This window comes from Phyllobates terribilis, unplaced genomic scaffold, assembly GCF_046119375.1.
Source record: "Phyllobates terribilis strain yellow unplaced genomic scaffold, ASM4611937v1 Scaffold_4__5_contigs__length_816908805, whole genome shotgun sequence".
Classification (NCBI taxonomy): Eukaryota; Metazoa; Chordata; class Amphibia; order Anura; family Dendrobatidae; genus Phyllobates; species Phyllobates terribilis.
Genome location: NW_027362764.1, coordinates 302340382 through 302355394, shown reverse-complemented (window position 1 = coordinate 302355394; position 15013 = coordinate 302340382).

The following is a 15013-nucleotide window of genomic DNA, read 5'->3' as shown; positions in this document are numbered from 1 at the left end:
GGATGTGAGTGAGGTTGCCTAGGCCCAGAGCTGCCACCAGATTTCGGCCATTGTCACACACTACCATGCCTGGCTGGAGATTCGCTGGCACAAACCACACGTCACTCTGCTGCTTGATGGCATTCCAGAGCTCCTGCGCTGTGTGGCTTCGATTCCCCAAAGAAATTAATTTTAATACGGCCTGTTGACGTTTGGCCACGGCTGTGCTCATATCGGTCATCATAACAGGTAACCGTTCACGGGTCGATGTGGAGGTAGACCGTGACGGCTCCTGCAGCGCTGATTCAGAGGAACTGGAGTATGAGGAGAAGTCAATGTGTACAGACTGGATTCCTGCAATCCTTGGAGTTGGCAGAACACGTACAGCGCCACTCTCAAGATCTGTACCCGGCTCCACAACATTTACCCAATGGGCAGTGAGGGAAAGGTATCGTCCCTGTCCATGCTTACTGGTCCACGCATCAGTGGTCAGGTGGACCTTGCTACTGACGGCGTTTTGTAGCGCATGTTTAATTTTTCCCTCCACATGATGTTGCAGGGCAGGGACGGCTTGCCTGCTGAAATAAAAGCGGCTGGGCACGTTGTATTGTGGGACTGCCAATGCCATAAAGTTACGGAATGTGTCAGTCTCCACCAGCCTGAATGATAGCATTTCAAGGGCCAGTAGTTTAGCAATGCCAGCATTCAGAGCCTGTGCTCGGGGGTGGTTTGCCGAGTATGGGCGCCTTTTCTCCCATGCCTGTGCTAACGATGGCTGTAGACTGGCCTGGGAGTGTGAGGATGACTGGGAAAGTGGTGCTGTGGGTGGAATTACACTGTGTCTCTGTACAACAGTGCCAGAGATTCTTCCATGGCGATCCTGTGAGGAAGCCGAACCAGCTGTGTGTGAGCTGGAGGAAGAGGCTACAACACGAGCTGAAGAGGTGGTAGGTGGCGCTGTAGGTTGGCCTAGGTCTTCAGTGTGTTTGTGTAACTCCACCACGTGCTTGGTCCGCACATGTTTCCACATATTTGTGGTATTGAGGTTGCTGACACTTTTCCCTCTTTTCACCTTCTGATTACACAGCTTGCATTTGACAAAGCAAATGTCATCTGCAACTGTGTCAAAAAAGGACCAGGCACTGCAAGTCTTGGGAGCGCCCGCTTTGGATTTTGGAAGAGCCATGCTCCTAATGGGTGCCGAAGTGGAGGCTACAGGCAACCAAGTCTGCCCCCTCCCTCTCCCTCCTTTTTGGGCCGTTCGGGGAATCTCTTCCTCAGAGCTGCTCCCACCACCTTCCTGTCCCTCACGCCATGATGGGTCAAGGACCTCATCATCTACACCACCCTCTTCAAACAACTGCTTCTCCTGGGTAGTCTCGACAGCACAGTACGCACCAGAAAGTGGCACCTGAGTCTCATCATCAGATGCGTACTGAGGTGTGCTGCTGACCATAGGCACTGGCCCACCCGCCTCTTCAGATTCAGAGAGACAAAACGGTTGCGCATCACTGCATACTACCTCTTCTTCAAATTCTCGAATTCTGCTTGGCTGGCCCCCTCTTTCCAAGCCAAGAGATTCAGAGAACAGAAGTAGAGATGGCGCCTGTCCAGGGCTCTCTGACTGCCTGGGCAATTTGGCAGGTGGTGAAGAGACAGATGGGTGCTCTTCAGTGCTCAGGACCTGAGAGGATCTGGAACTAATTGAAGTCGATGCGTTAGCTGCCATCCATCCGACAACGGCTTCAATTTGGTCCTCGCGCAGCAGTGGGGTACGGCTAGCTCCTACAAAGCTGCGCATAAAGGACTGTTCCCTGGTAAAACTGGGGGATGCTGAGTCACTGGTGCCCGCAGCAGGCACAGAATCCCCACGTCCTCTCCCTGCAGGCACAGAATCCTCACGTCCTCTCCCTGCAGAAACTCCACGCCCACGCCCACGCCCACAACCACATGCCTTACTCCCTGCCTTCTTCATCTTGGTAGACTGATAAAGATAGGCAGAAAAGTACTAAGGGCTTAGTGTGCTTATTCCTGAACAGCTGCTAACAGGTATAAGAAACACTAATTTTATAAAGTGTGGACTAGACTTTAATATGAGCTAATGTGGCCTACACAACTGTAAAGTGGAGTGTTTGGTGAACTTTATTTAGGTTTTTTTTTGTCACAAAAAGACACTGGATGTGCCTAAAGATGTAATAACGATAGTATCACAAACTTTTTGTAGCTATTACAATGTAGGAAGGTAACCTACAATGCAATAGATGAGGCTGCAAAAAATAGGCTAATACTAATCTGGCTGGGGCTGCAGGGCCCAAGGCTGCAGAAAGGCTCCTCTATCTACTCCTATATAGTGTGTTTGGAATCAATTTAGCTGAATACGAATGGAACCACCACACTAATAGGAGATATCAGGAAAAATTATGAATTGGCAATAAAGGACAATGTATGAGGCAGTGACACACACTGAGTGCACTACAACCAGATGGGGTTGAAGCACACACTACAAGGTGAGCTGCACTCACACACCAGACCTTGCAGACAGCGGTGAACAGTACAGATGCAGAGCACTGTGCACTAGCGCTGCAAGACCAAAAAAATTTCTCTATCTACTCCTATATAGTGTGTTTGGAACCAATTTAGCTGAATACGGATGGAACCACCACACTAATAGGAGATATCAGGAAAAATTATGAATTGGCAAAAAAGGACAATGTATGAGGCAGTGACACACACTGAGTGCACTACAACCAGACGGGGTTGAAGCACACACTACAGGGTGAGCTGCACTCACACACCAGACCTTGCAGACAGCGGTGAACAGTACAGATGCAGAGCACTGTGCACTAGCGCTGCAAGACGGAAAAAAATTTCTCTATCTACTCCTATATAGTGTGTTTGGAACCAATTTAGCTGAATACAGATGGAACCACCACACTAATAGGAGATATCAGGAAAAATTATGAATTGGCAAAAAACGACAATGTATGAGGCAGTGACACACACTGAGTGCACTACAACCAGACGGGGTTGAAGCACACACTACAGGGTGAGCTGCACTCACACACCAGACCTTGCAGACAGCGGTGAACAGTACAGATGCAGAGCACTGTGCACTAGCGCTGCAAGACCAAAAAAATTTCTCTATCTACTCCTATATAGTGTGTTTGGAACCAATTTAGCTGAATACGGATGGAACCACCACACTAATAGGAGATATCAGGAAAAATTATGAATTGGCAAAAAAGGACAATGTATGAGGCAGTGACACACACTGAGTGCACTACAACCAGACGGGGTTGAAGCACACACTACAGGGTGAGCTGCACTCACACACCAGACCTTGCAGACAGCGGTGAACAGTACAGATGCAGAGCACTGTGCACTAGTGCTGCAAGACGGAAAAAAATGTCTCTATCTACTCCTATATAGTGTGTTTGGAACCAATTTAGCTGAATACAGATGGAACCACCACACTAATAGGAGATATCAGGAAAAATTATGAATTGGCAAAAAAGGACAATGCATGAGGCAGTGACACACACTGAGTGCACTACAACCAGACTTGGCTGAAGCACACACTACAGGGTGAGCTGCACTCACACACACAGACCTTGCAGACAGCGGTGAACAGCACAGGGAACTGTGCACTAGCACTGCAAGGCACAGTGATTTAGAAAGTAGCTTGGGTAAAGCAGTATAGAGCAAATAGGTAGCTAAAACTGTCCCTCAGAACAACAGCGTCCTATCCCTAACTGAATTCACAGCAGAGTGAGCTCAAAATGGCGGCGGTGGCTTTTATAGTGCATCATAACATCATTTCAGCAGCCAATCACAGCCATGCCATTAGTTAAGATGCCTACATGCCTAACAGGATGTGCCCACACTTCTTAGGATCCTCATTGGCTGAATAAAATGAAAATGGCTCATTGCATTATGGGAACTTCCGATTCCGGTATACGATATTGCAAAAGTATCGGAATTAAGTATCGGAATTCCGATACCGCGAATATCGGCCGATACCAGATATTTCAGTATCGGAATGCTCAACACTACTGATGAGTCAAAATTTGAGATCTTTGGTTCCAACCATCGTTTCTTTGTGCGACACAGAAAAGGTGAACGGATGGACTCTACATGCCTGGTTCCCACCGTGAAGCATGGAGGAGGAGGTGTGATGGTGTGGGGTGCTTTGCTGGTGACACTGTTGGGGATTTATTCAAAATTGAAGGCATACTGAACCAGCATGGCTACCACAGCATCTTGCAGCGGCATGCTATTCCATCTGCTTTGCGTTTAGTTGGACCATCATTTATTTTTCAACAGGACAATGACCCCAAACACACCTCCAGGCTGTGTAAGGGCTATTTGACCAAGAAGGAGAGTGTTGGGGTGCTACGCCAGATGACCTGGCCTCCACAGTCACCAGACCTGAACCCAATCGAGATGGTTTGGGGTGAGCTGGACCGCAGAGTGAAGGCAAAAGGGCCAACAAGTGCTAAGCATCTCTGGGAACTCCTTCAAGATTGTTGGAAGACCATTTCTGGAGACTACCTCTTGAAGCTCATCAAGAGAATGCCAAGAGTGTGCAAAGCAGTCATCAAAGCAAAAGGTGGCTACTTTGAAGAACCTAGAATATAAGACATATTTTCAGTTGTTTCACACTTTTTTGTTAAGTATATAATTCCACATGTGTTAATTCATAGTTTTGATGCCTTCAGTGTGAATGTACAATTTTCATAGTCATGAAAATACAGAAAAATGTTTAAATGAGAATGTGTGTCCAAACTTTTGGTCTGTACTGTACATGTAAAGCATCATAAAACATAAATTACCTGTGTCTCATTACACAGTTAATAGGTGAATAATATGGTTAAAAATTATTTGACATTCACCTTTCCACTTCCATAACAATAAATTAACAGTTTATACCTTGTGTGTGTTTATAGTTTTGCTTGTTGCTCATAGTTTTAAATGTATACATATTTTTTATTAAAAAAACTAATCTGTATGTGAAACTTGTCAGGGAATAAAGCAAGGTCGTATGAAAAATAGGAAAAGAGAGAAAGGCTTGCACGTCAATGCTCTATCCTTTGAAGGTCTCAAAAGCTCTTATTTTAAGGAAGAAGATTCCCAAGTGACATAGCAATACTCAACTCCTGTAGGATGCTGCAAGGAAGGAATTGATACACTAAAATACATCTCTTGTACCTTATCAGGAAATGAGTTACTGTGCACATAAAGTATGCTTCCTGCAGTGCAGCTAATTCAGTGCTCTAATATCTGTGGGTTAAAGATTCCATGCATTTCATACAATGTATGCTTGTGCTTGGTACTTTATATACCTTAATGCACTATTTGACGATACTGTATTATATGAAATAATTAACTTTATATAAACTGGGAATAATACATGTAGTTGTGTGTTAGATGCATTAAGGGAATCTATCATGTAGATTTTAACCTCAAACTAATGGCATACAGTGGGTACGGAAAGTATTCAGACCCCTTTAAATTTTTCACTCTTTGTTTCATTGCAGCCATTTGGTAAATTCTAAAAAGTTCATTTTTTTCTCATTAAAGTGCACTCTGCACCCCATCTTTTGCAAATTTGTTAAAAAAGAAAAACTGAAATATCACATGGTAATAAGTATTCAGACCCTTTACTCAGTATTGAATAGAAGCACCCTTTTGAGCTAGTACAGCCTTGAGTCTTCTTGGGAATGATGGAACAAGTTTTTCACACCTGGATTTGGGGATCCTCTGCCATTCGTCCTTGCAGATCCTCTCCAGTTCCGTCAGGTTGGATGGTGAATGTTGGTGGACAGCCATTTTCAGGTCTCTCCAGAGATGCTCAAATGGGTTTAGGTCAGGACTCTGGCTGGCCCAGTCAAGAATGGTCACAGAGTTGTTCTGAAGGCACTCCTTTGTTATTTTAGCTGTGTGCTTAGGGTCATTGTCTTGTTGGAAGGTGAACCTTTGACTAAGTCTGAGGTCGAGAGCACTCTGGAAGAGGTTTTCATCCAGGGTATCTCTGTACTTGGCCACATTCATGTTTCCTTCAATTGCAACCAGTCGTCCTGTCCCTGCAGCTGAAAAACAGCCCCATAGTATGATGCTGCCACCACCATGTTTCCCTGTCTGGATTGTATTGGGCAGGTGATCAGCAGTGCCTGGTTTTATCCACACATACCACTTAGAATTATCACCAAAAAGTTCTATCTTCGTCTCATCAGACCAGAGAATCTTATTTCTCATAGTCTGGGAGTCCTTCATGTGTTTTTGAGCAAACTCTATGCGGGCTTTCATATGTCTTGCGCTGAGAGGCTTCAGCCAAGATGGGGTGCAGAGTGTACTTTAATGAGAAAAAAAAATGAACTTATTAGAATTTACCAAATGACTGCAATGAAACAAAGAGTGAAAAATTTAAAGGGGTCTGAATACTTTCAGTACCCACTGTATATGTTATGATGATTTTAATCAGATTAAATCCATGCCTTAATTTTATTGATTAAATGGTGTTATGCATGTAATGTAGTGTGGGTGTATTAATATACCCACCTACTGCCACTCTCTCCGGTGTCCAGCACCGTTCTTTTGCTCTTCTGTGCTCTATGCATGAGCCGGAAGTCTCTTTTACAGTAAAAGCCTATGAAGCCTCGTTCTGACGCAACATAGACTTAGGCTATGTGCCCACGATGCAGAAATGCTCAGGATTTTTTCCTGAGCGTTTCTGCATCTCCCTGGCAGAAAAAAACTCATGCGGATTATACATGCGTTTTCCTGCCAGGGACATGCGGATGTGAAGCGTTCTTCGCTTGCATTTCCGCATGCAGGTTGACAAGCGCTTTCCAAGCGATTTTAGCATCACTTTGCTTGTCAACTTGGTCACACTATATAAATCCATGCAAACGGCATGGATTTATATAGTGTGACCCGAAAGAATGTCAAAAAATAAAAAAATAAATATATACTTACCTTCTGATGGCCCCCGGTGTCCTGCTTTCCCTCAGTTCTCCTTTGCCGGCAGCGGTACACTGCACTGAAGGACCTGCCGACGTCAGCGTCGCGTGACCCGTCACATGACTATGATATCAGCGCAGGTCCTTCAGTACACCGCGAACTGCCGGCATGAAAGGAGGAGCGCATCGGCGGCCGCCAGAAGGTAAGTATATATTTATTTTTTATTTTATTCTTTTTTTTTACAGTTTTCTATGGTACCCAGGTCCGGAGGAAAGTCTCCTCTCCTCCACACCCGGGTACCATCCGCACAGAAGAATTCTTGGAATGCGCATCTACATCTGCAGTGATGCGTAATCCATGCGATCTAATGCAAGTCAATGGCGGCGAAAACGCAGCACTTCCGCAAAATAATTGGTAGCGCTGCATTTTTTTCTGCAATGATAATCCGCAGCGGAAATTTCCGCAGCATGTGCACAGCACATGTGGATTATCATTGGGGAACATGGCAGGCCTTCTAAAATGCGTTTTTTAAGCGTTTCTGCAGCGTTTTTGCCTCTGCGGAATCGCTTAAAAAATGCACACAGCCTTACATTGTAAAAGCCACTTATGGGTTATGAAGAGCACAGCGTGATCTGGAGGAGTCTGCAGAGCGGTGAGATCATTCAGAAGAGCAGAAGAACAGCACTGGACAATGGAGAAAGGTGAGTATTTTAACACAGCTCTTCTGTCCTCCTTCCATATTCCTTGCCTGACCCTGCCTCCATTGTTTGACTGATAGGTCATTCTTTCACAAAGAGAATAAACGAATATGGCAAGTCATCATACTTTGAGAAAGCACTGATTGCGTGAAAAACGCACGTAGGCTCGCTGCTCTGTTTTCTTCCCACCTGCTTTTGCATATACATGGGATAAAGTGTTTTTTAAAGATCCAGGTGATTAGTGCCATATTCATTTATTCTCTTTGTGGCAGATTCTGTTTTTCTACTATGCATCCACAAATGGATGGAATCAAAGCGCTGGAGAGTTCTGAAGTTGCCAGCAATGAGTCCAGACCTAAATCCCATTGAACACCTGTGGAGAGATCTTAAAATTGCTGTTGGGAAAAGGCACCCTTCAATTATGAGAGACCTAGAGAAGTTTGCAAAAGTAGAGCTGTCCAAAATTCCAGTTACTGCAAAATTGCAGTTATTTATTCCAAGGGTGTGCAATCAAATATTAAGTTGAGGGTGCCAACTATTTTGTCTGGCCCATTTTGGGGGTTTTGTGTGAAATTATGCCCAATTTGCCTGTTTTTTGTTAGTTTTTTTTTGTGCACACAAAGGAAATAAACATGTATATAACAAAAATCAACATTTTTGTCCGTGACTGAATAGCCTGGTGTTTTGGTGTATGGTGTCCATACTCTGGCTAACATCCTGATGAAAGTAGTGACAATTATTTCTTTCTATGGAATATGACTGACAGGTCTATCTTATTTCAGTGATCTGCCGCTCCTGACCTGTCAGTCAGACACAAGAGGCATTTGGTGCGTAGGGAATAGGGAGGGAGGGCAGGAGAGCTGCAAATGCAAGGTCCCACCCTGAAGCACCTACAGGTCATTTGCATATGGTGTCAGCGCCAGATTTATCAGAAATAGCAAAATAGAATTCTACAAATAAAGTATGGAACTTAATCAGCATGAAAGCGCCTTGTGACAGTGTCACTGGTATGATTTATGAGGCGAGGTTTGTGTCGCACAGGTTGCTAGCCTGTGTGAACTGAAACCAATGAACTTTCTGCCAGCATGTTATATGCTGGTGGGTTAACTCACTTAAATGGCGTGGTTTTAGGGCAGGGCCGGCTCCAGGTTTTTCTGGGCCCCGGGCGAAAGAGTCTCAGTGGGCCCCTTTATTACATACCACGATTCATGATGCACAGATACCGCAAAGAAATATATATATATATATAGTACAATGCAAAGATTTCACTTCTTACATTACATGAGCGATATCTATTGTAAATTCCACAATAGCTCAGAAACCAGTGAATCGCTCCACACAGTATACTGCCCCCATATAAGGCCCCATACAGAATACTGGCCCCATATAAGGCCCCATACGGAATACTGGCCCCCATATAAGGCCCCATTCGGAATACTAGCCCCCATGTAAGGCCCCATATGGAATACTGGCTCCATATAAGGCCCCATACGGATTACTGGTCCCCATATAAGGCCCCATACTGAATACTGGCCCCCATATAAGGCCCCATACGGAATACTGGCCCCCATATAAGGCCCCATACTGAATACTGGCCCCCATATAAGGCCCCATACGGAATACTGGCCCCCATATAAGGCCCCATACGGAATACTGGCCCCCATATAAGGCCCCATACGGAATACTGGCCCCAATATAAGGCCCCATACGGAATACTGGCCCCATATAAGGCCCCATACGGAATACTGGCCCCATATAGAATACTGGCCCCCATATAAGGCCCCATACGGAATACTGGCCCCATATAAGGCCCCATACGGAATACTGGCCCCCATATAAGGCCCCATACGGAATACTGGCCCCCATATAAGGCCCCATATGGAATACTGGTCCCCATATAAGGCCCCATACTGAATACTGGCCCCCATATAAGGCCCCATACGGAATACTGGCCCCCATATAAGGCCCCATATGGAATACTGGCCCCCATATAAGGCCCCATGCGGAATACTGGCCCCCATATAAGGCTCCATACGGAATACTTGGCCCCCATATAAGGCTCCATACAGAATACTGGACTCCATATAAGGCTCCATACGAAATACTGGCCCCCATATAAGGCTGCATACAGAATACTGGCCTCCATATAAGGCTCCATATGGAATACAGGCCCCCATATAAGGCTCCATACGGAATACTGGCCCCCATATAAAGCTCCATACAGGATACTGGTCCCCTTATAAAGCTCCATACAGGATACTGGCCCCCATATAACGCTCCATACAGGATACTGGTCCCCTTATAAAGCTCCATACAGGATACTGGCCCCCATATAACGCTCCATACAGGATACTGGTCCCCTTATAACGCTCCATACAGGATACTGGCCCCCATATAATGCTGCATGCAGGCTATTATCCCCCAAATAATGCCCCATACAGGCTGTCCCCCCCCTTATAATGCCCCATGCAGGCTGTTCCCCACCTTATAATGCCCCATGCAGGCTGTCACCCCTCCTCTTTATAATGCCCCATGCAGGATGTCACCCCCCCTCTTTATAATGCCCCATGCAGGATGTCACCCACCCTCTTTATAATGCCCCATGCAGGATGTCACCCCCTGTCTTTAGAATGCCCCATGCAGGATGTCACCCCCTCTCTTTATAATGCCCCATGCAGGATGTTACCCCCTCTACTTATAATGCCCCATGCAGGATGTACCCCCCCTCTTTATAAGGCCTCATGCAGGATGCAACCCCCTCTCTCTATAATGCCCCATGCAGGATGTCACCCCCTCTCTCTATAATGCCCCATGCAGGATGTCACCCCCTCCTCTCTTTATAATGCCCCATGAAGGATGTCACCCCCTCCTCTCTTTATAATGCCCCATGAAGGATGTCACCCCCCCTCTCTTTATAATGCCCCATGCAGGATGTCACCCCTCCTCTTTATAATGCCCCATGCAGGATGTCACCCCCTCTTCTTATAATGCCCCATGCAGGATGTACCCCCCCCTTTTTATAAGGCCTCATGCAGGATGTCACCCCCTCTCTCTATAATGCCCCATGTAGGATGTCACCCCCTCTCTCTATAATGTCCCATGCAGGATGTCACCCCCCCCTCTCTTTATAATGCCCCATTCAGGATGTCACCCCCCCTCTCTTTATAATGCCCCATGCAGGATGTCACCCCCCCTCTCTTTATAATGCCCCATGCAGGATGTCACCCCCCCTCTCTTTATAATGCCCCATGCAGGATGTCACCCCCCTCTTTATAATGCCCCATGCAGGATGTCACCCCCTCTCTTTATAATGCCCCATGCAGGATGTCACCCCCTCTCTTTATAATGCCCCAGCAGGATGTCACCCCCTCTATTTATAATGCCCCATGCAGGATGTACCCCCCTCTTTATAAGGCCTCATGCAGGATGTCACCCCCTCTTTCTATAATGCCCCATGCAGGATGTCACCCCCCTCTCTTTAGAAAGCCCCATGCAGGATGTCACCCCCCCTCTCTTTATAATGCCCCATGCAGGATGTACCCCCCCTCTTTATAAGGCCCCATGCAGGATGTCACCCCCCCATATTATGCCCCATGCAGGATGTCATCCCCCCATATTATGCCCAATGCCTCCATACATTTAAAAAAAAAAAAATCAAATACTCACCTCTCTCCTCCTCACCTGCTGCAGCTGCTCGGGTCCGGCCTCCAGCGTTGCCGGCGTCGTCCCGCTTTGCGCTCCCTGTGACGACTCAGGGGAGCGCGCGGTGGAGAGACATCACCCTCCCTCTGACCTGAGACGTCACAGTGAGCGCAGAGCAGGAAGACAGCGGATCTGCGGAGGCACGGGGAGAGGTAAGTATCCGGCTGCCGGGGCCCTGAGCAAGCGGCGGAGAAGGGCGGGCGCTGACACCGCTCTCCTCCGCCCCTAGCCCAGCGGGGTGCGCGACCGCCAGTGGGCCCCCATGCCTGCTCAGGGCCCCGGCACTTGCCCGGGTGCGCCGGGTGCTGACGCCGGCCCTGTTTTAGGGTAACGACATAGTGATGGGAGGAACGTCATTCCCCATATCTCCACCTCAGGGTGTGGCTGAGGATCGTTTAAATGTTCAGCCCTGTTTTTTTTTCTGTGTGTTGTGTCTGGAGATGCAAGGTCTCCAGACTGGACAGCCATAGCTCAGGAGGGAGCTGAAGGCTGGACATAATCGGTGTGTGCGACCTGCACACACACATATATGGACTGTGCTATAGTTTATCCTTTGTTTTTGTGGTTTAGCCAAGTAAGGCTGTATTTATTTTGCTGGAGAGCAGAGATTTATGCTGTTCATAAAGCCTGCAAAGAAAACCCGGGTTCCTGAGTCTACTTCCGGAAGTGGCCGAGTGAGTTGTCCTACCACAGCCTATATAAGTATGCCACCAGTTTGCAGTGTAAAATCCTCATGGCAGGTTCTCTTTAACCTCTGTCACTTAAGGTCAACTAATTGCAATAGGTCAGTCTTCTGGAAAAACAATCAGCTATTGCTGATGGTAGGTTCATCCTTCTGCTGTTGTATGGAATCTGTCAACTCAAAAATGTTTCCATGAACAGATTTTGCACTAGCTTCTCCCCTTAACAGATATCAGGGGCACACTGGTCTTTACCTTTTCATACATGTAAATGCGCCAGGTGAGTAACAGAAAGAAAGGAACAAGGAACAAAGTGGAGCCAAAAACATAGCCCTAGGAAGCTGGTATCAATTCCAGGGGTTAGGAAATTATGAAGCAGAGAGAGTAGTTTAGCAGTCCAAGGGCCAATCTTATAATGTAACTAATAGTCTGACAGTAGAATTACCAGGATTAAAGTGGGATCAAAATAATAGAGGTCAACCTAATAGCGTAGCAAGTAGTTTTGAAAATACAATAACTGTCAACAGCAAGATGGATATAAGGAATAAAGATGAGCAAACATGTTTGGAAAATGTTCGTTTTTTTTCAAATTCGGCACGAACATTGCACATTCGGGTTCTTGATCGGACCCCCGAGCGTTTTTACTCAAAATCTGCAAAATTCAGCCAAATTATTGCATTTCCACTAGTGTAGTTTTTAGTACTTTGACTATGATAGTGATGCTGTATGATGAGCGTGGAAGCATGTATTTCATGAGAGGAGGGGGTGGAGAGAAGTGAGAGTTGTGGCGGACTGTTAATCTTAATTTTTTTTTTCTTAACTTACCGTGTGGAGATTCTGGAAAGTCAATCAGATTGCAGGATCCATCCACAACATCCAGACACAAGGGCTTGTGTTATTGTCTGCTGAAGTCACATGTCCCTCTCCATATAATGATGGGATATGTTGTTTTAGTGCCATTTTGTCAGTGTAACAATGCAGAAAAGCTGCTCCTGCTGCTGCTACTGGATAGTGAGAGACTACACCAATATCCTCAGTCCCATATCATAAGATCCAAAAAAAAGAAAACAAGAACCAACACATAAAGAGATTAGACTTTTCTTTAGAAAGGTCACTGGTTTCAGTAACAGGATACTCAAGCCATCATCATGGATGCGACGCGCCCCCCGGGCCGCGGGGCACCCGGTGCCGGGCTGGTGGATGCTGGGGGAATGTCACAGTGGCGGTGACCCAGGGTGGTTAACAAAAGGGGTTATATATAGGGGATTTATAGAGTTTTTATAGAGTTCGTGACGCCACCTGTGGAATGCGGTTAAAGGGAGCCGCCGCTGCGGAGCAGTCCTCTGAAGCTGATGCTACTGCACAGGGATGGTGTGGCTCTCCACAGGAAGAGCTAGCTCCAGGGCAGTGTAGATGATGTTGCAGGTTGTGCTGGGCGTTGTAGTGCAGGGGTTGATGGCGCATCACTCCCATGTGGCGGTGCTGGACCCTGTGGTGCTGCTGAGCCTCCGGGCGTCTGATAGGGCCAGGAGACCTGCAGTCTCCTGCCCTCCGGTTTCTGCTGCTGGGCCTTCAGTGCCCCCCACAGCCTCGGACTCCGGTGTCCGGTTCTTCTGTGCGGTACGTCTGGGGTGAGCTGCCGCGCAGCTCCAGTCCCCAGCTCCTCTCTCTTCGACGTCCTCTCTTCAACTCCTCACACACTAAGACTAACTAACCCCGCCCCCAGATACCAGTTGCCAAGGGGAGGGACTCCCCTTGCTGGTCTGGAGACAGGAAAGTGTTTCATGTTTAGTATCCCTGACTAGGGGACCCCTGCTTGCTTCCAGGCATGGCATTACCTCTTTTGAGGGAGGCAATGCCACTGTGGCAACCGGACCCCTGGGGTGCCAAATTCCCCCCTAGTTAATGTCAGTACTCCCGGACTGAGGATACTTTTCAAAATTAACAAATAACAATAACAGTTCACATTACAAGATTATGAATTTAACATTCCTTGAACATTACTGGCTATCAAAACATTATAAACACTGTTAATAACTTCTTCTTTAGTCAGGTGCAATTTTGAGCAACATTAGGGACCCGTCCGAAAACCCTCAACATAGGCCCTGGGCGTGGCTGCAGGGCATAGATGATCCAGGTGTTGGACCACGTCTTCGGCCACGCCAAACGGGTTTTTGTTCTGAGGTCATTTGTTATAATCATAAAACCAATAGGGGGCACTCTAATAAGTGTAACTATTTACAATGGAAAGTTCTTTGGTTATTCACCGTCCATAACCTACAAGTCTTTATACCCTTACCGGGTAACTAAATGCACTCATGACCAACTTTTGCAATTGACTTTGAAAACACAACTTTTCTGCTTTACCCATAACTATATACAGCATACATTTTAATTCTCTTATACCTTAATTCTTTACATTTTAGTTTCTCCAACGGGCAGGGAGCTGACCTTTTGTACTCCTGGTCGATCTACGTAGTGGATTGGTAGGCACTGCTCTACCCTGGTCCCTTGTGTCTACCCCTGGTGTGGTGGGTTCAGTGTGAACTACACTACAGGTATTCTGAGGTAACACTGGTAGGCTGGGTAATTTCTTACGAATTCTTTGGCTCACCATGGGTACGACAGGTTCACTGCTAGCAGAGGGTTGATTCTCCTGGTCTGCTGATGATGAAACTTCTGTCTCTGAGGCCAACTGGTCTTCCAGCTGTTCTGGGACTTCTGCAGCTTCCGGTGAGGCCGCTTGGAGAAAGGTAAGGACCGGTACTACAATTGCATTGTTCACCTGCGTCCAAGACGGGGGAAATTCTCCAAGTACTGTTTGGACCACTTCCTCCACTCCTTCTGTTGGCTGAGAGTTGTCTTGATCTTCTGCTGTGGGTTTCAGCTGTTCAGGACATATCTTCAAGTGATCTCTGGAGACTGCCACTGAAGTTTCCCCTCCATCTTTGCTGATGGCACACTTTGGTGTTATCGTAGCTCGAGGGCAGGACG